The sequence below is a fragment of the Mesoplodon mirus genome (genome assembly GCF_964341445.2).
Source record: "Mesoplodon mirus genome assembly, chromosome: 4".
Lineage (NCBI taxonomy): Eukaryota > Metazoa > Chordata > Mammalia > Artiodactyla > Ziphiidae > Mesoplodon > Mesoplodon mirus.
The window spans coordinates 121,743,471-121,762,854 of NC_138979.1; the positions used below are offsets into that span (position 1 = coordinate 121,743,471).

General features: G+C 41.7%; 1 protein-coding gene and 1 pseudogene across 3 annotated transcripts in view; both read left to right on the top strand.

The window, feature by feature from the left end:
* The window catches only part of NUBPL (NUBP iron-sulfur cluster assembly factor, mitochondrial), a 347,659-nt gene that overhangs the window by 2,244 nt on the left and 326,031 nt on the right, over window positions 1-19,384 (top strand). The gene's annotated exons all lie outside the window — the stretch shown is intronic.
* Window positions 1,645-3,679, top strand: LOC309802762 (ATM interactor-like; annotated as a pseudogene). The gene has a single exon. The product of its transcript is annotated as an ATM interactor-like (transcript).

Sequence of the window (19,384 nt, forward strand, 5' to 3'; positions counted from 1 at the left end):
CTTTCTTTCTACCTGCAGAGGGCAGTAGAGAGTAGGCACCAAAGAAAGTATTTACTTTCTGAATTTTATTTTTTTGAACATCTAGTTTCATTCCACAAAGAATTTAAGAAGGTCAGCCATACCTGCAATAAAATAGTGAAATGTGAATAAAAATAAAGCATAAGGAATAAAGAAAATGGAATTATGTCAGTTGGAATGTGGAAAATTGAAAACAAATAGACAAGACAGTGGTTCTTGACTGGAGTGCTGAGATGATAACATAGCAAAGTTTTCACAGATATATAACTTCAGTTTTTGTTATAAAACAGTTATGTTCATCATATGTAATGTTGACGTGGAGCATGTTGTACAATTTCCTTCAAGTTAAATGTAAGAGGCAAAGCACAACATTAAATTGGCTCTAGAGGAAGAAGACTCACTGGAACATAAGAGAGCTTTGCCTTGTGAGTATACAAGAAATCACTGTCTGGGCAAGAATAGTTCTCAAACAGCTACAGTGCTGAAAGGAGACCATGCAGCTAGTGCATTAGTTATGAATGCATTCTAGGCCCTCTGAGATGGTATAATAATTTAGAGTTATTTTAAGTTGTTTAATTCATTCAAGTTGGCTGCCCCAAATTTTAACACTGAGAACCACTTCTGAAAGATCCTTTGCAGCTGATAGTAAGCTTCCTGATTGTAAAGAGGAAAAGAAAGAAAAATGAACTGTTTTGTAATCTGTTTCATAGACTAAGAAATCTGTTTCTTGGACTAAGCAGAGCTTTTCCTAAGATTTAGCTCTAGAATGAACCTCTTGCCCGAGGCTTTACTTGGAGGTATGTTAATCAGTAGAAATGCAGCAGGAAGAGATAGAGGTTTCATTTCAGGGAAGGCTTGGAAGAAATTTAGCCCCCTACTTCAAAGCTTAGAGAGGTTTTTTGTTTTGTTTTGTTTTCCTCAGTGCCTAGGGAGGTGATCAGTTTCTGAGAAATTAGTTCATACTAACTAAATTGCACATGAATTGGGGTAGAACCAGAATACTAATTTTTTCATTTGTAGTAAGAAATATTGCTATGACATGGAGTGGAAATTCTCACATAAGGCATGATCAACACGTTTTCCCCTGTGGTCAAGCAGGGTATACTAGGTTATATTCAGAAGGCTCTTTACCAATTTACTATGAGAGATAGTCACTCTTCTACCAGGGTATCTGAAACTGAGGTGTGAAAGACTCAGATGAATTTGGGCTTCAAGACACTTGGCGCACCTGGTGGCCTCTGAGACAGTGGTGGCAGGGCCCGCGGCTCTGGCCTGGGGCGCCTGGGCTGCGTGGGGAGCTGCCACCACCTCGGGCCCGTGGAGTCCCCCTCCCCCAAGGCCGCTGAGGGGCAGCTGGCTGGGGAGCTCATCCCTCCGTGGGTGAGCGAGCTGTCCCGGGCCATGTGGACCAACATCCTGTGCCCGGCACGCGGTGGCGGCAAGATCCTGCCCAACAGCCCTGTGCTCAACACGCACCTGGTCAAGAGCCACCACCAGCAGGATGGCATAGAGAATCCAACAATAGGAAAAGATTTGAAAACTGTCCCGAGATTCTACTGTTGTCCGATTGAAGGATGCCCGAGAGGCCCTGACAGACCAAGTTCTCAATTTTCTTTCAGAAAACGGCACTTTATGAAAATGCATGCGGAAAAGCAGCACAAACATAGTTAAGTGCAGCAATTCGTATGGCACTGAGTAGGACTTGAAAAGACATCCAGAGGATTGTGGCAAGACCTTCCAGTGCACGTGTGGCTGTCCCTATGCCAGAAGGACTGCATTACAGTCCCATATCTACCGAACTGGCCATGTGATCCCTGCAGAACACAGGGATCCATCTAGTAAGAAAAGGAAAATGGAAAAGTGCCTGCACAACCAGAAGTTGTCCAGTAAGACCACTGAATCACTGAGCAACCAATCAACCCCAAGACCAGATGCTCAAGAACTAGAAACTTCAGAAATAGAGCTAATGGCTTCTTTTGAAGACTCTTGCAGCTCTAATGCCAGAAAGCAGACTCTTCCAACACGTCCACGGTATCCTCAGAAGTTGCTTTTACCAAAGCCTGAAGTGCCTGTCTTTGTGCCTACAGCAGACTCCTCAGCCCAGCCTGTGGGTTGGGTGTCAGTCATCAGGGCTGTGTCTCCCTGGTTCTGTGCACTTACTGCCCTTGTCCATAGGAACCCTGATCCTCGGCCTAGATTCAGAGGCTTGCTCTCTCAAGGAGAGCCTCCTTCTTTCAAAAATTGTAAATCCTGTTGCTGTTGAGCCAATTAGCACAGGTGTTCAAGTGAACTTGGGTAAAAGTCCATCTAACTCTTTACAAGAACTAGGGAACATATGTCAAGAAAACAGCATTTCTTCAATCAATGTACAGGCAGACCTATGTTACACCACACAACACTTTTTACTGTCTGCACAGTGGGCTAGCCCTGATTCCCCTGTATCACCTTGTTCTTAAACTGATTTGACATTTGGTCCTCAAGTTTCCCTTCCCATTAGTGTTCATACTCAAACTTTTTTGCCCAGTTCTAAGGTAATCTCATCTATAGCTGCTCAGACTGATGTATTTATAGATCCCAGTTGCCCGTCAGGTGGGATCTCTTTTGAGAGAAACTCAAACCAGTGGAATGCGAAGTCCAACAGATGATTGAGTACAGATAGACCAAGCTGTAATGTGTGGAGACATTTTTGAGAGTGTCCATTCATCATATGGTGTTTCTACAGACAAATTATAAGCAGCAGCTTAGTAGCAGAGACTGTAATTCATGGTTTGTTACCTCAGAACCACCCTAAAACTTTAAATCAAGGTATTGAGAAATCTGAAACAATCATGAACTTCATTCAGCGCACAGAATAGTACACTTTCTTCACAGAACATGACAGATAATTGGACCTGAACCAGGGATTTATTAAGTGATCTAGAAAACATCTTGTCAAGTAATCTGCCTGGTCAGACACTGGACAATTGTAGTCTTCGTCTGACACAAATACTGGACCTGACACCCAGCTCCCATCTGGCCCAACCCAGAATCCTGCAGTTGATTTTGATATTGAAGAGTTCTTTTTGGCCTCAAATATCCAGACTCAAACTGAAAAGAGTGAACTTAGCCCCATAACCACTGAGCCAGTCTTGGAATTGCTGGACATAGAGACCCAAACTGACTTCTTACTTGCAGACACCTCTGCCCAGTCCTACAGTTGTAGAGGAAATTCTAACTTCTTAGGCCTTGAAATGTTTGACACGCAGACACAGAGGGACTTGAACTTCTTTTTAGACAGTAGCCCTCATCTGCCTCTGGGGAGTATTCTGAAACACTCCAGCTTTTCCATGAGTATTGATTCATCTGACACAGAGACCCAAACTGAAAGAATCTCCGCTGCTAAACACCTACCTGCTCTAGAAAGCAAAGTTCAGTTAAGCAGTGCAGAAACACAGACCATGAATTCTGGCTTTGAAACTTTGGGGAGCTTATTCTTCAACAGCAGTGAAACTCAGACGGCAATGGATGACTTTCTTCTGGCGGATTTGGCCTGGCACACAATGGAAACTTAATTCAGCTCTGTTGGAACCCAGCTGTGTGCAGAACTACACCCAGGCTCCAACTTCTGAAAGTGGAGTTCACATGGGGGATGGCATTTACGGTTCCCTTCTGGATTTAGAAGATGGAGAATGGGGACAACAGTATTAACTCTATTGAATGTAGTCGATGATAAAGTTACTTCGATTCTTTGAGGTTCTTTGCCTTTTGCACTTATAAACATGAAATTTGTGTAAAAATTTATGTGTATTATAAAGTGTAAGATGTTGATCTAAAAAAGTGATTGTTTTTTGTGTTGCCTACATTTGCCCTTTCAGTGTAGACTTCCCTTCTTTAAAAAAAAATGTATTTCACACCTTTAAAACACATCTAGCGGGGGACTTCCCTGGTGGTCCAGTGGGTAAGACGCAGTGCTCCCAGTGCAGGGGACCTGGGTTCAATCCCTGGTCAGGGAACTAGACCCTGCACGCATGCCGCAACTAAAACATCCCACATGCTACAACAAAGATCCCACGTGCCACAAAGAAGATCCCCAAATGCAGCAACTAAGACCCAGCACAATGTAAATAAATAAATAAATTAATTAATTAATTAAAAAAAAAAACCCATCTAGCCATTTAGCTGAAGCAAGCTCACCAGGACTAGTGTACAAACTTTTCAAATTTTTGAAACATTTTAGTTGACATATGACTTACTTAAATTGCACCTAAAATACTTTTGCCAGTGCTTGTTAGAAATTCCTGTTTCCTAATAATGTCTAAAGAAATCTGATGCTGCACCATTAGATTTAAACACCATCAGCTTCATCTGCTTTGACATCTTACTCTTTCCTTATTTGAAGACACAAAGGAAAACTACAGCTGTCTTTAGCTTTTGAGACAATTTTCATATAGTCAATGCCATCCCTTCTCTAAGTGAACTCTTACTGATACCAGCGTAAGTGTATAGTACTTTCCTCACAAGACGTGTTGCTGTAAAATTCTTGCTTAAAGAAGTAGCAGCAAGCACTTAGTGTAAATAGTGATTGTTTCAGTCTAAGTGACAGTAAGTCGCCCCAACTATGGAAACGCTGGGCTGTGGAATCATGCCTATTAGCTCATACTGGAGTGTGTCCTATGAGCATCCCCCCTACTCCCTACAAAAGACCAGGGCGGTGCTCCAGAGCTGCTCCTCAAAGCGCACCCACCAGCTGAGTCCAAGTTTTGTCACTCAAATTGTTAAAAAAAATAAAGAGAAAAGGAAATTTTCCACTAAATTTCAGTACTTTGCATAAGCTTGATAGGGCAAGAGTGCACTCAACAACTATTTTAAAGTGAATCTTCTTTTCATCCACCTCTCATTTTTTCCTTGAATGAGGAAACACATTGGTCCAGCAAGGATAGTATCTGTGCCTTGAGGATAGCAATTATAGAATAGATCCATCTAAGATATGGTATTCTGCATTTTGTTGCTTTGTTTAGAGAGGGTAGTACCAGTCTTCAAAGGAAGTAAGGTGATGACTGATCGCTTCAATATTCAAGAACATCTATGTTTTGAGATGAGTCTGTGGTCAAGTATGCTTTTGAGGTTTTCTGTATTTAGGAGATCCTGAGTTCTTGATTGCTGGCCAAATTTCAAGCAAGTAAAAATCAGTGCAGTCTGTAAATTTTTCTAAGTTTACCCAAAAAAATACTCTGTTCCTTCTGTGGCACATGCTTATGCTGCTGAAGGCTAAATCCTCAAAATAAAACCTAAAGAGGGGACTAATAATTCATTAAAGTATAATAAATCAGTGGTTTGCTACTAATTGCTATCCTGTAGAAGAATTGTTGGTAGTGGATAAATAATATATCCTAGGCAGATGAACTCAACCTAGTAGATAAAAGTTTGCTTTGGTCACAGTTGCCTATGAATATGGGTTTCAAAACAAACATAAAGCCTTAACTTAGAATTTCATTATGTTTTAGAGTCATCACTGCCTTAATGTTCAAACATCTATTTAAGTTCTCCTAGTAAGGAGAAATGCATGTTTGATTATGGCTTTTTGTAAATATATATGCAGTGATCTATGGCTTTAAAAAATTTTTGTGTTTCTGTGACAGTGTTTGTTAATCCAGCCAATTGAGTTATTTACAGAAAATTGAGGATGCAATAGTTCTTCACGTACAAGTAAGAACTGTTTCCCCCCAAAAAACCTTAGCTACCTGAATTGTTCTAAGGTTATTTGTAAAAGCTGAAACTCAGCGATTGAAGAGAAGTGAGAATTCTAAGAAAAAAAAAAAGACACTTGGGGCTTCCCTAGTGGTCCAGCGGTTAAGACTCCACCTTCCACTGCAAGGGGCGTGGGTTTGATCCTTGGTCAGGGAAGTTCCACATGCTGGACGGTGTGGCCAAAAAAAAAAAAAAAAGACACTTGGCACATGCATTAAGACTGTGAGGAAAAAGGAAACATACATATTTAAATAAGAGTCTGAAATAAAAACTCCAAGGGCAAATGCCCCAACCATAATCATATATTGATATTTTGTCATGGAGCCTCTTCTTACATAGACAGAAATGATGCCATGGTGTTAATCATGGGCTTAATCATGGGCTTAATCATGGGCTGTTGAAGCCCCTCCAATACAAAAATATGAGGCCTGGGAAAATGATAGTTCCCACCTAAGAGCTGAGTCCCTTCTTAACACAAATAGTTTGTACAACCAGGTAGGAAATGGAATTGAGTTTGGAACTTAATATTGACTGTTCTTTTGTTCAACTTGCTTTTTTAAATTCTTATTTTATTACTGTACCATTTGCTGGTGTGTTGCCTAGGTAACGTAACATAGCAAGTGCTTTTAACTGTAAGGCAATGATGCATATCTTTGGCAATCTGTAGGGTGTCCCCAGGGCAGGCTGATAAATTATATTGATGTTTGGGTTATTTTTCAGTTCATAGTGTTGTGATAACTTGGCAAAGCATTGCATAACCTTTTGAATATTTGTATACTTCTGTTAGCTGTTTTGTCAAGTCAGACCAGCCTGTTGTAAGGGCTTTTTAAAATAATTTTGACAGCTGCATCCTTTGTAGAAAAAAAATTGTGAAAGATTTTGAAATGGGCAAAAGAGATTTCTAGATATCTTTTTAACAGAATGCTGGAACCTCTGGGACTTACCTGGTCCTATAGGGCTATACAGGGTTTGTCTTTGACTAGACTATCTTACAACTCTGTAGAGATAGAAGTTAACTCTTTGAACACTGATACTGTCTATAAAAATGTAAAATTTGATTATTACTCTGTGGGTGTTCACCAGTTTTGCATCCATTTGTAAATTCATTTCAGCATTCCTTACCTGACTAAAAGTATATAGCACCTTGAGTAGTTCTCTGTCTCTCTCTCTCTCTAATAAACTTTAAATTTTAGAATAGATGTAGATTTACAGAAAAGTTGCAAAGATACCAGAGAGTTCCCATATACCCCTCACCCAGTTTCTTCTGTTATTAACATCTCAAATTACTATGGTATGTTTGTCACAACTAAGAAACCAGCACTGGTATATTAATTAAACTCCATACTTTATTCAGATTTATTAGGTTTTCTCTAAATCCTTTTTCTGTATCCCATCCAGGATACCACATTACATTTAGCTGACAAGATTCCTTAGTTCATGGCAGTTTCTCACACTTTCCTTGTTTTCGATGACCTTGACAGTTTTGGGTAGTACTGGTCAGGTATATTGTAGGATGCCCCTCTATTGGAATTTGATGTTTTTCTCATGATTAGAGCAGGGTTATGGGTTTTTGAGGATGACCATAGAGATGAAGTGCCCTTCTGATTACATCATATCAATGGTACATTCTGTCAACAGGTCTTATTGATGATGATGTTGACCTTAATTACCTGACTAGGGTAGTGTGTTTGCCAAGTTTCTCCACTGTAAACTTACACACAGACCCACTTCCATGATTTAGTCTTTGGAAGCAAATCTCTAAACACAGCCCATACTCAAGGGGTAGGGAGTTATGATCTACCTCCTTGGCTAGGGAGTATCTGCATAAATTATTTGGAATTCTTTATTTGAGGAGATTTGAGTTCTTTTTTGAACTGGCTGTAATATATTACTGGTTTCTTCCTTGCTGAGTTAAGTATGAATGAAATAAAAATCTTTGACACATGTTGATTTTATGTTTGTATGAGAATTGTGATTTTATTCTTTTTAAAAAATTATTCTCATATCGTCCTACCAAGAAATGTGGGAATTATTTTTTGTATAGTTCTTTGAAATCCATGGATAAGTGCCATAAACAAATACATTATGTGGAAAAGAAGATATTGAAGATTATTTATAGTCTGAGAAAAAATAAGTTATTTTATCACACTGATTGTATCAGTCAGGGTCCTATCAGCAATCAAATAACACACTCTAAATAGGATAACCTGGGAAAGTTTTATTGACAAAGGCACTATTGTAAGGGCACCACAATGGGTAGTGTAGTAACAACTGAGATGTTACCATTCCCTTGGGCATGGTAACAGGTGAGATGTTACCATTCCCTTGACCTGAAGAGAGAAAAGGAGGGAGTCTGGAATCCAGGGGTAGAGACTTACATAGACCCTTAAGAGAAGGAATGAACTTTCTGCTAAGAAGCATAGCCAATTTTAGGTGACCCTTTAGGAAGAGAGCTAGGGAAATAAATACCTGACTCCATTTTCTACCTTCCTTCCATTTCCTGCCAGAGCTCCCCATTGCAAAAAAACAGCCAATAGCTAGGAAACCTGGGGACCTGTTGATGTCCCAGCCTCCAGGGAAGAAAGCAAGGTGGAGAATGCTTGAGTGTAGATCAGGAAGGCCAGCAAAAGATATCTGGCACACTGACTGAAGAGGTTGTAAAGGCCACACTGAGGTCTCTTTTGTCATCTTTTTGTGGGAAGGTAACAGCTGAGAAGACAAAGAGAGACATAGCTGCTGTTAACATTTTTAGCAGAAATATTTAATTTCTCCAAGAGTTTACAGAGGTGAAGTTTGACTTAGTGAGTTATCAGTGTAAGATGAGTCAAGGTCCTTGACCCCTCCCCACCTTTTTTTCCAGCCATTGGGAATATGGCAAGACATCAGAGGAGAATGGTTGCTGCGATCCTAGCCTTGGTGAAAATGTCTCCTATACAGCCCAGCTTGTATGGCAGGAAGGTGTCTACAAAAAATTAATCAGTCGATTTAAGACAGAAATTGAAAATTTTATTTGAGCCAAATTCAAGGATTGTAATCCAGGAAGAGCATCTCAGAAAGCTCTGAGAACTGTTCCACCTATTAGAAGTCAAGGCACAGTTATATAAGTTTTTCGAAACAGAAAGCTGTACATTAAATGACACATTATTGACAGTTTATACAATCCAGATCTAAGCATCATCTCGTGGCCCCTTACAAGATGGAGAAAGAATGTCACCTTTTAAGGAGTTGTCTTGTTGATGCTAGGAGAGTGTTGCTTTTTATGGTTGAGCAGGTATTTCTGCAGGTGGGGGAGGTTTGGTTGATGCATAATGCAGATACACAACGGACAGTAGAAGAGGAGAGAGGAGGTCAAAAGGCAAAGAAAAATTTTTATGTTTAAATTTTTATTATCTTGTCATAAAATATGAATTTTATTTCACAAAGGGATGGAGCCACTGCCTTCAAGGGCTCTTGCAGACTTAACTAAGAGGCATGTTAGAGGGAGCCACTATGGCCCTAAGCCCTTAGAGCTCTCTTTGTACTGTGGGGGAAGAAAACTGGAATCAGATTTGACTTGATACAGAAAAAATAATGAACGATTTTTATTGTCTTTGAGTGTTGTAACTAAGTAAAGCTCATACTGACTCCAGCAGGAAGTAAATAAATCATACAATTTCAATAATGAACTGTTCATATACATCTAAATCTTCAGTTGCATTTGCTTGAGATAAAAAAGGGAAAGCAGTATTTATCAGATGGCAGCTCCCTGATTGTTTGCTCCTTTTGGCAAGTGAAGCAAAAGAAATACTGTAGATTCTCAGCATGCGTGAGGAAGGACAATCTAAAGAGCCCCACAAATAGAGAAAATTCCAACTTCAGAATTAATTAATAACTACATTCACATATTTATCCAATTGTTTATTAACATTTATTTATCATGCCAGACACCAAGCTAGGTGTTGGAAATATATGAGGAATAAGATGCTGTTCTTATTCTCAGGGGGCTCAGAATTTAGAGAAGAGACAAGGAAAACAATTTAATTAGAAAACGATTTCTCTTTCCACCATTGTGTTCCTTCCCTCCCAATGTTGATGAACGAACCCAAGTCCCTGTGCCTGATGCACAGTGAGGCCAAACAAATGGAAACTTCAGAGTGTGGAGGAGAGAAAGATTTATTTCAAAGCCAAGCAAGGAGAACAGGAAGCTCACGCTAAAAAACCCCAAAACTGCCAGATGGTTTTCAGGGAAGAGTTTTTAAAGGCATCATTGGGGGGAAGGGGGAGGAGAGGCTACAGGGTGTGTGACTTTCTTCTGATTGGTTGGTGGTGAGGTGATAGGGTGGTGCTCCAGGAATCTCAATCATCAATCTTCTTGTGTTCTAACCAGTCTGCAGTCTCAGCATGTAGTCACCATCCTCCACGTGGGTGGGAGTCGTAGTTCCTGCAGGACAACTCAAAGATATGCATCAGATTCTTATACATTTCCCTTGAGGAGTAACTAGCACTCTGTTATGTGGCTGAACCGTTGTTTCTTGACTACTTTCCTGTATTCACTCACTTCCCTAATGAGTAACTGTTTGAATCTGCTCTTTGGAACTCAGGGAAAGCCTAGGAGACTAAAATTTTTTCTACAAAAAAAGAAATAGGGGTGCGGGTGCTGAGGGGATTTTGTATCTGGGAGGACCTTGCAGGGTCCTGCTGGGTTTCACCAGTAAAAGAAGGACAGGACTTGGAAGGGGAGCCACCTGCTGGAAAGCCTGAACTAAACTGGGGTGACTGGGCTTAACTGCAGGGAAGATATGGTCTGCAGTTTAAACAATTTGGCATAAACTGGATTTTCAGGGCCATACCACATCTAGGCAAAAATTTTTTTTTTTTTTGGCAAATTTTTTTTTAGTCACCAACTCTCTCTTCGGAATAACTCTCCATCTCCTTTCTCTTTTATAGCAATTCCCTATATGTATTATGCTGCCTTTAGCATCTCCAGAATTTGCTCCAGGCTTGACCTACAACTCAGAAGATTCCCTTCCTCTAGGCCATAATCAAAAATCTAACATTCTAAGTACTGTGTTTAGTAGCACTCCACTGGTGTGAAGCTGATTAAAGTAATTCCCATTAACTTGTGAATGAAACATAACCTTCTTAAAAGGTATATTTGCATTTTAATAGCAGTCCCTTAACACAAATTCATCTCTAATTGGTGGAATGTGTGAGAGTTCCTTTATGTGGGAAGAAGAAGGAGGGGGAATAACGCCTTAATTTTCTAAGTTTAAGAGAGTTGCTACTCTTAAAGCCTCTGGATTCTCGCCTCCCTGTCACCTCTCAGCACAATGCAGTTTTGCTTCTCTTTCTGAAGCTAATCACTCCGAAAAGCTTTTTTAGGTTAAAGTGAATGGACCCTATCATCTTTTGAATAACATTTCTATTTGGGGAAATTCCCACATTATGAGTATCCTTTTCCCTTCCATGTAGAAATCGGAATGCAGCTCCTTAGCCTCCTTTGCAGCTAGGATGCAGGCGTGCCAATTAGATAGCTGCAAGCAAGATTAAGCTGGGAAGTGAGCAATGTGAATAAACAGGCTCTTCATGGGACTTCCCCTTCCCTGACTTCAGAGTTGGTAGGGCTTTCGGGCACAGGAGGTTCAAGATCGGATGCAGAAGTGGCATTGGTGGCAGTAGCAGTTGCAGTAAAACTAAATTGCTGGTATTTGGGGCCCAATGACAGCAGCAGCAGTAATTGGTACCATTGACTGATATAGACAGATTCCTGACCTGGATAGTTTTATGGCCTGCGTCAGGTGTCAGGCACTGTCCCTGGAAGCTTAGCCTTGAACGTTTCTCCAGACATCCCAATAATTTTGTGAACTATTTAATATCCTCTTATAAACCAGTTTCAGGTTAAACCAGCCAGAATGAAATCTACTGTTCGCATTCAAGAACACTAACTGATACAAGTCATCCTCAATTTCCCCCTCTCCCTTGAACCCTCAACCAACAGAATTTATAGGACAAGACTTTCCACTTTTCTCCATTCCCCTCTTCTACTTTCTTTGTTCAGCCCCCATCATCTGTTACCCAGATTACTGCAACTTTGTCCCATTTGATCACTCACCTCTAGTTTGACTTGTCAGATTGGTCTTTCTAAAATGCAAATCTAGGGACTTCCTGGTGCCGTAGTGGTTAAGAATCCGCCTGCCAATGCAGGGGACATGGGTTCGAGCCCTGGTCAGGGAAGATCCCACATGCTACAGAGCAACTATGCCCGTGCGCCACAACTACTGAGCCCACATGCCACAACTACTGAAGCCCGTGTACCTAGAGCCCGTGCTCTGCAACGAGAAGCCACCGCAGTGAGAAGCCCATGCACTGCAACAAAGAGTAGCCCCCACTCACTGCAACTAGAGAAAAGCCCTTGTGCAGCAACGAAGACCCAATGCAGCCAAAAATCAATCAATCAATCAATCAATCTATCAATTTATTTAAAAAAATAAAATGCAAACCTAATTCTATCACTCTTTGGCTAAAGACCCTTCAGTGGCTCCCTATTGCCCTCGTGATAAAGTCTAGGATCACGTCCAAACTCCTTAGCAGGGGCTTTTGCGATCTAGGCCTGGTTGACCTTTCCAGCTCATCTTGGCCGTGCCTGCTTCTCACATCTATTCTCCAATCATACTCTTTGATTCAACAGCAATGGATCCCCTAGGATCATATTGGAAATGTGGAATCTCAGCCTCCTGCAGATTTCCTGCATTAGAATCAGCATTTCAGCAAGATCACTAGGTGATGCTCATGAACATTCAAGTTTGGGTAGTGCTGCTTTATAGCACTGTGTTCATTTGCTCTGGGGCTTTTACACATTCTGCTTCCTCTGTCTTATTGTCCTTCTCCTGCTTTAGATGTTTAACACTGTTCTGCAGCACTCAACAGGGAAAACTTCTCTGACTGGTAAAACCTGGGTTGGAGGCTTTTGTCTGTTACTCCAAACATGGCACTTACTCCTTTGTACTGTAATGACCTTTTTACTCCTTTTTCTTTCCCATTAAACACTGGTCTTCTATTCTGGTTGTATTTTATAGTCAAACTGATAACTTACAAAAAAATACAGATTCCTGGGTCCTGCCCCTAGAGATTTTGGTTTTAACTGGTTTGAGTAAGGCCTAGACACTGGAAATTTTAAAAAGTGTCCCAGATAATTATAATGTGGAGCCAATTCAGAACCACCACACTAGGCTTTAAGCTCTGTGAAGACAGGGATTGTGTCTTATTCACTGTTGTATTCTCAGAGCCTACCACAGTGCCAGATACATAAACCATACTTGTGAACAATTGTTGCCCCTAGTTTCTCAGGCTATATGGAATCAGCTTTGTGTTTCAAATACCATCCTACCTTATACCAAACCTCTCTCAGATATGTTAGCAGCTGGGCAGCCCATTCAACTCACTAAAGCAAGGAGCCGTTTCTTTCTTTCTTTTTCTTTCTTTCTTTCTTTCTTTCTTTCTTTCTTCCTTCCTTCCTTCCTTCCTTTTGTTCTTTCTTTTAAAATTTTAATATAGTTTCTTATTTATTTCTTTATTTGAAGTATAGTTAATTTACAATGTTGTGTAAGTTTAAACTGTACTGCAAAGTGATTCAGTTTGATATATATATATCAAGGAGTGATTTCTTTTTTTTTTAACATCTTTATTGGAGTATAATTGCTTTACAATGGTGTGTTAGTTTCTGCTGTATAACGAAGTGAATCAGCTATACATATACATATATCCTCATATGTCTTCTCTCTTGTGTCTCCCTCCCTCCCACCCTCCCTATCACACCCCTCTAGGTGGTCACAAAGCACCCAGCTGATCTCACTGTGCTATGTGGCTGCTTCCCACTAGCTATCGGTTTTACATTTGGTAGTGTATAAATGTCCATGCCACTCTCTCACTTTCTCCCAGCTTACCTTTCTCCCTCCCAGTGTCCTCAAGTTCATTCTCTACGTCTACGTATTTATTCCTGTCCTGCCCCTGGGTTCGTCAGAACCTTTTTCTTTTTTTTTAGATTCCATATATATGTGTTAGCATACGACATTTGTTTTTCTCTTTCTCACCTACTTCACTTTGTATGACAGACTCTACGACCATCCACCTCACTACAAGTAACTCAATTTTGTTTCTTTTATGGCTGAGTAATATTCCATTCTATATATGTGCCACATCTTTATCCATTCATCTGTCAATGGACACTTAGGTTGCTTCCATGTCCTGGCAATTGTAAATAGAGCTGCAATGAACATTGTGGTACATGACTCTTTTTGAATTATGGTTTTCTCAGGGTATATACCCAGCAGTGGGATTGCTGGGTTTTAGGGTAGTATTATTTTTAGTTTTTAAGGAAACTCCATACTGTTCTCCATAGTGGTTGTATCAATTTACATTCCCACTAACAGTGCAAGAGGGTTCCCTTTTCTCCACAGCCTCTCCAGCATTTGTTGTTTGTAGATTTTTTTTTTTTTTTTTTTTTTTTTGCGTTACGCGGGCCTCTCACTGTTGTGGCCTCTCCCGTTGCGGAGCACAGGCTCCGCGGCCATGGCTCATGGGCCCAGCCGCTGCGCGGCATGTGGGATCCTCCCGGAGCGGGGCACGAACCCGTGTCCCCTGCATCAGCAGGTGGACTCTCAACCACTGCGCCACCAGGGAAGCCCCTCCAGCTTTCTTTTGATTTCCATTTGCATGGAATATCTTTTTGCATCCCCTCACTTTCAGTCTGTATGTGTCCCTAGGTCTGAAGTGGGTCTCTTGTAGACAGCATGTATACAGGTCTTGTTTTTGTATCCATTCAGCCAGTCTATGTCTTTTGGTGGGAGCATTTAATCCATTTACATTTAAGGTAATTATCGATATGTATGTTCCTATGACCATTTTCTTAATTGTTATGGGTTTGTTTTTGTAGGTCTTTTCCTCTTCTTGTGTTTCTTGCCTAGAGAAGTTCCTTTAGCATTTGTTGTAGAGCTGGTTTGGTGGTGCTGAATTCTCTTAGCTTTTGCTTGTCTGTAAAACTTTTAATTTCTCTGTCGAATCTGAATGAAATCCTTGCTGGGTAGAGTAATCGTGGTTGTAGGTTTTTCCCTTTTATCACTTTAAATATGTCCTGCCACTTCCTTCTGGCTTGCAGAGTTTCTGCTGAAAGATCAGCTGTTAACCTTATGGGGATTCCCTTGTATGTGATTTGTTGTTTTTCCCTTGCTACTTTTAATATGTTTTCTTTGTATTTAATTTTTGATAATTTGATTAATACATGTCTTGGCATGTTTCTCCATGGATTTATCCTGTATGGGACTCTCTGCACTTCCTGGACTTGATTAACTATTTCCTTTCCCAAATTAGGGTATTTTTCAACTATAATCTCTTCAAATATTTTCTCAGTCCCTTTATTTTTCTCTTCTTCTATGACCCCTGTAAATCGAATGTTGGTGTGTTTAATGTTGTCCCAGAGGTCTCTGAGACTGTCCTCAATTCTTTTCATTCTTTTTTCTTTATTTTGCTCTGCAGTCGTTACTTCCACTATTTTATCTTCCAGGTCACTTATCCATTCTTCTGCCTCAGTTATTCTGCTATTGATTCCTTCTGGAGAATTTTTAATTTCATTTATTGTGTTGTTCATCATTGTTTGCTTGCTTTTTAGTTTTTCTAAGTCCTTGTTAAACGTTTCTTTTATTTTCTGCATTCTATTTCCAAGATATTGGATCATCTTTACTATCATTATTCTGAATTCTTTTCCAGGTAGACTGCCTATTTCCTCTTCATTTGTTTGGTCTGGTGGGTTTTTACTTTGCTCCTTCATCTGCTGTGTATTTCTCTGTCTTCTCATTTTGCTTAACTTACTGTGTTTGGGGGTCTCCTTTTCGCAGGCTGCAGGTTCGTAGTTCCCATTGTTTTTGGTGTCTTCCCCCAGTGGTTAGGTTGGTTCAGTGGGTTGTGTAGGCTTCCTGATGGAGGGAACTAGTGCTTGTGTTTTGGTGGATGAGACTGGATCTTTTCTTTCTGGTGGGCAGGTCCACGTCTGGTGGTGTGTTTTGGGGTGTCTGTGACCTTATTATGATCTTAGGCAGCCTCTCTGCTAATGGGTGGGGCCGTGGTCCTGTCTTGCTAGTTGTTTGGCATAGGGTGGCCAGCACTGGAGCTTGCTGGTTGTTGAGTAGAGCTGGGTCTTGGCGTTGAGATGGAGATCTCTGGGAGATTTTTGCTGTTTGATATTACGTTGAGCTGGGAGGCCTCTGGTGGACCAGTGTCCTGAACTTGGCTCTCCCACCTCAGAGGCAAAGGCCTGATGTCCAGTCAGAGCACCAAGACCCTGTCATCCACACGGAAAAAGAGAGAAAGGGAAAAAAATATATTTATCTGTGCTCCCACCGTCTACCGCCTCAATTTGGGATGATTCGTTGTCTATTCAGGTATTCCACAGATGCAGGGTATATCAAGTAGACTGTGGAGATTTAATCCACTGCTCCTGAGGCTGCTGGGAGAGATTTCCCTTTCTCTTCTTTGTTCGCACAGCTCCTGGGGTTCAGCTTTGGATTTGGCCCCGCCTCTGCGTGTAGGTCGCCAGAGGGCGTTTGTTCTTTGCTCAGACAGGACGGGGTTAAAGTGGCAGCTGATTCGGGGGCTCTGGCTCATTCAGGCCAGGGGGAGGGAGGGGTACGGAGTGCGGGCGAGCCTGCGGCGGCAGAGGCTGTCCTGATGTTGCACCAGCCTGAGGCGTGCCGTGTGTTCTCCCTGGGAAGTTGTCCCAGGATCACGGGACCCTGGCAGTGGCGTGCTGCACTGGCTCCTGGGAGGGGAGGTGTGGATAGTGACCTGTGCTTGCACAAGGGATTCTTGGTGGCTTCAGGAGCAGCCTTAGCGTTTCATGCCCGTCTCTGGTGTCTGCGCTGATAGCCGCGGCTCACGCCCGTCTCTGGAGCTCCTTTAAGCAGCGCTCTTAATCCCCTCTCCTCGCGCACCAGGAAACAAAGAGGCAGAAAAAGTCTCTTGCCTCTTCGGCAGCTCCAGACCTTTTCCTGGACTCCCTCCCGGCTAGCTGTGGCTCACTAGCCCATTCAGGCTGTGTTCATGTCGCCAACCCCAGTCCTCACCCTGCTATCCAACCGAAGCCCAAGCCTCAGCTCCCAGCCCCGCCCGCCCCAGCGGGTGAGCAGACAAGCCTCTCTGGCTGGTGAGTGCTGGTCGTTACCGATCCTCTGTGCGGGAATCTCTCTGCTTTGCCTTCCGCACCCCTGTTGCTGTGCTCTCCTCCGCGGCTCCGAAGCTCCCCGCTCTGCCACCCGCAGCCTCCGCCCGCGAAGGGGCTTCCTAGTGTGTGGAATCCTTTCCTACTTCAAAGCTCCCTCCCACTGGTGCAGGTCCCGTCCCTATTCTTTTGTCTCTGTTTTTTCTTTTTTCTTTTGCCCTACCCAGGTGTGTGTGGGAGTTTCTTGCCTTTGGGGAGGTCTGAAGTCTTCTGCCAGCGTTCAGTAGGTGTTCTGTAGGAGTTATTCCACATGTAAATGTATTTGTGGGGAGGAAGGTGATCTCCACATGTTTCTCTTCCACCATCTTGAAGCTCCTCCAGGAGCCATTTCTTGAGGAAAGAACTTAAGCTAGCATTTGAAACCTATCTCTAATCATCCCTATATTCTGTTCTTGAGCCAGTTTGAGGCTAATATAATGAAGCAGGTTCATATAATTTGATGCTAATAGGCACACTGTTTTAATACACTGTCTCCACACACAATTTCCATAAAGGAAAGCCACTAATTCTTTGTTTATAAACCTCTTGGGTCTGGAGAATTCACAGTAGTGAGGATGTTGATGAGATCAACACAACCATAATAAGCAGGTTTTCTAAAAGTTAACCATAGTTTTAAGGGAAATTAAAAAATACATTTGGGGAGAATTTTCTCAAGTTTACACCCTACTTTTTAAAATTGAAGTGACTTCTTAAAAAAAGTCCTCATAATATCTTATACTTACGTAGTGTTTTATATTTTAGAAGTAATTTCATATACAGAATCTCATTCAGAGCTGTCCCATATTATAGATAAGGAAGGTAAGGCCCAGAAAATGTGGGTAATCTGCCCCAAATAAAACACCAAGCTAGAGGCAAAGCCAGACCACCACCCAAACCTCCTGATTACAAGTTCAATGCTTTTTCTTTTTTTACATCGTATGTGGATACTGACATTTTCTAGGAACTTCTGTTTGATTTTTGCCGTCAATATAGTGAATTCTGATGAAATAAATGGACTATGTATATTTGGGCTGGAAGCCCTGCCTCACAGCCTCCTAACAGTGACCTCAGGCAGTGGGTAGGGTGATTAAGAGCATGGATTGATTCTAGCACCAGACTGCCTGGACTTGCAATACTGGCTCTTCCACTTGCTTACTGTGTGGCCTTGGGCAAGTGCTTCAGTTTCACAGCCTGTAAAATAGTGAGGACAATGTGACCTACTTCATAGAATTGCTGTGGGATTAAGTGAGTTACTATTTGTAAAGCATTTTGAACCATGCCTGGGCACAAGGTAAGCGTGATGTAAATCTTTTTTTTTTTTTTTTTGGGTGGTATGCGGGCCTCTCACTGTTGTGGCCTCTGCCATTGTGGAGCACAGGCTCCAGACGCACAGGCTCAGCAGCCATGGCTCATGGGCCCAGCCGCTCCGCGGCATGTGGGATCTTCCCGGACCGGGGCACAAACCCGTGTCCCCTGCATCGGCAGGCAGACTCTCAACTACTGTGCCACCAGGGAAGCCCGATGTAAATCTTTTTTAAATAAAAATCTGGTTCAATCCTATTATTTTATACCCAAAGTCCTTTTTCAAATCACATATTGTGATGACCCGTATTCAATTTTCATTAAGTATATTTTACTGGATATCACTTACATGTAGTACTATAGAAAAGAAATAGTGTGATTGATAGGCTTCTCTCTGTCTTTGAGGAGTTTACAGTCTATAGAGAGATGGAACAAAGTACATAAAAGAGCCCGGGAAGAGCACTTCCTTGTTTGTTACTGTAGCAAATATGAGGAGGGAGACCAAAGGCTCTGTGGCTGTTAGGTTTCCAAAGTAAGATTCTTGCTTCAAAGAATCATTATGTTCCATCCAATAACTTGCTTTCTTAAGTCCTGCATCATAAACTCCAGTGGGCTTATCAGGCCCTGGGAGAGTGTGTGGAGGGAAGGAGCAGCAGCCCCTTCTTGCTGAAGGGCCCCTCAGAGCCACAGCCTGGTCTTCCTTCCTACTTCTCCATCTCTGGGACACTATTCAAGGCTCCAAAACTTGAAATAGGGGCCAACAATGAAACTGTTCACCTACCCAAAATTTTTTGTCCCTTATATTCAAAGTGAGAGAGGCCAAGCCTCTAGTTGCCCAAGAAAGCAGTGATGCCAAGTCAATTAGCAGAATTTCTAGGGCATAGAACTACTGTTACTTTCCCACTATGAAAAGTTAGTAATGAAAATTAATTTCCCTTCTTCTCTGTAACCCTTTGTAATTAATATCATCCTTTTGGGGGATTTCTGAGGAGGATGTACGCCTGTGGCTTGGAATTGTCTGTGCAAAGCTAGCTGAAATATTTAGGGACTGAGTTTGCATTGTGGCCTAAATATCTGCCTTCTGTATTAGTTGAACTAGATAGAACTACT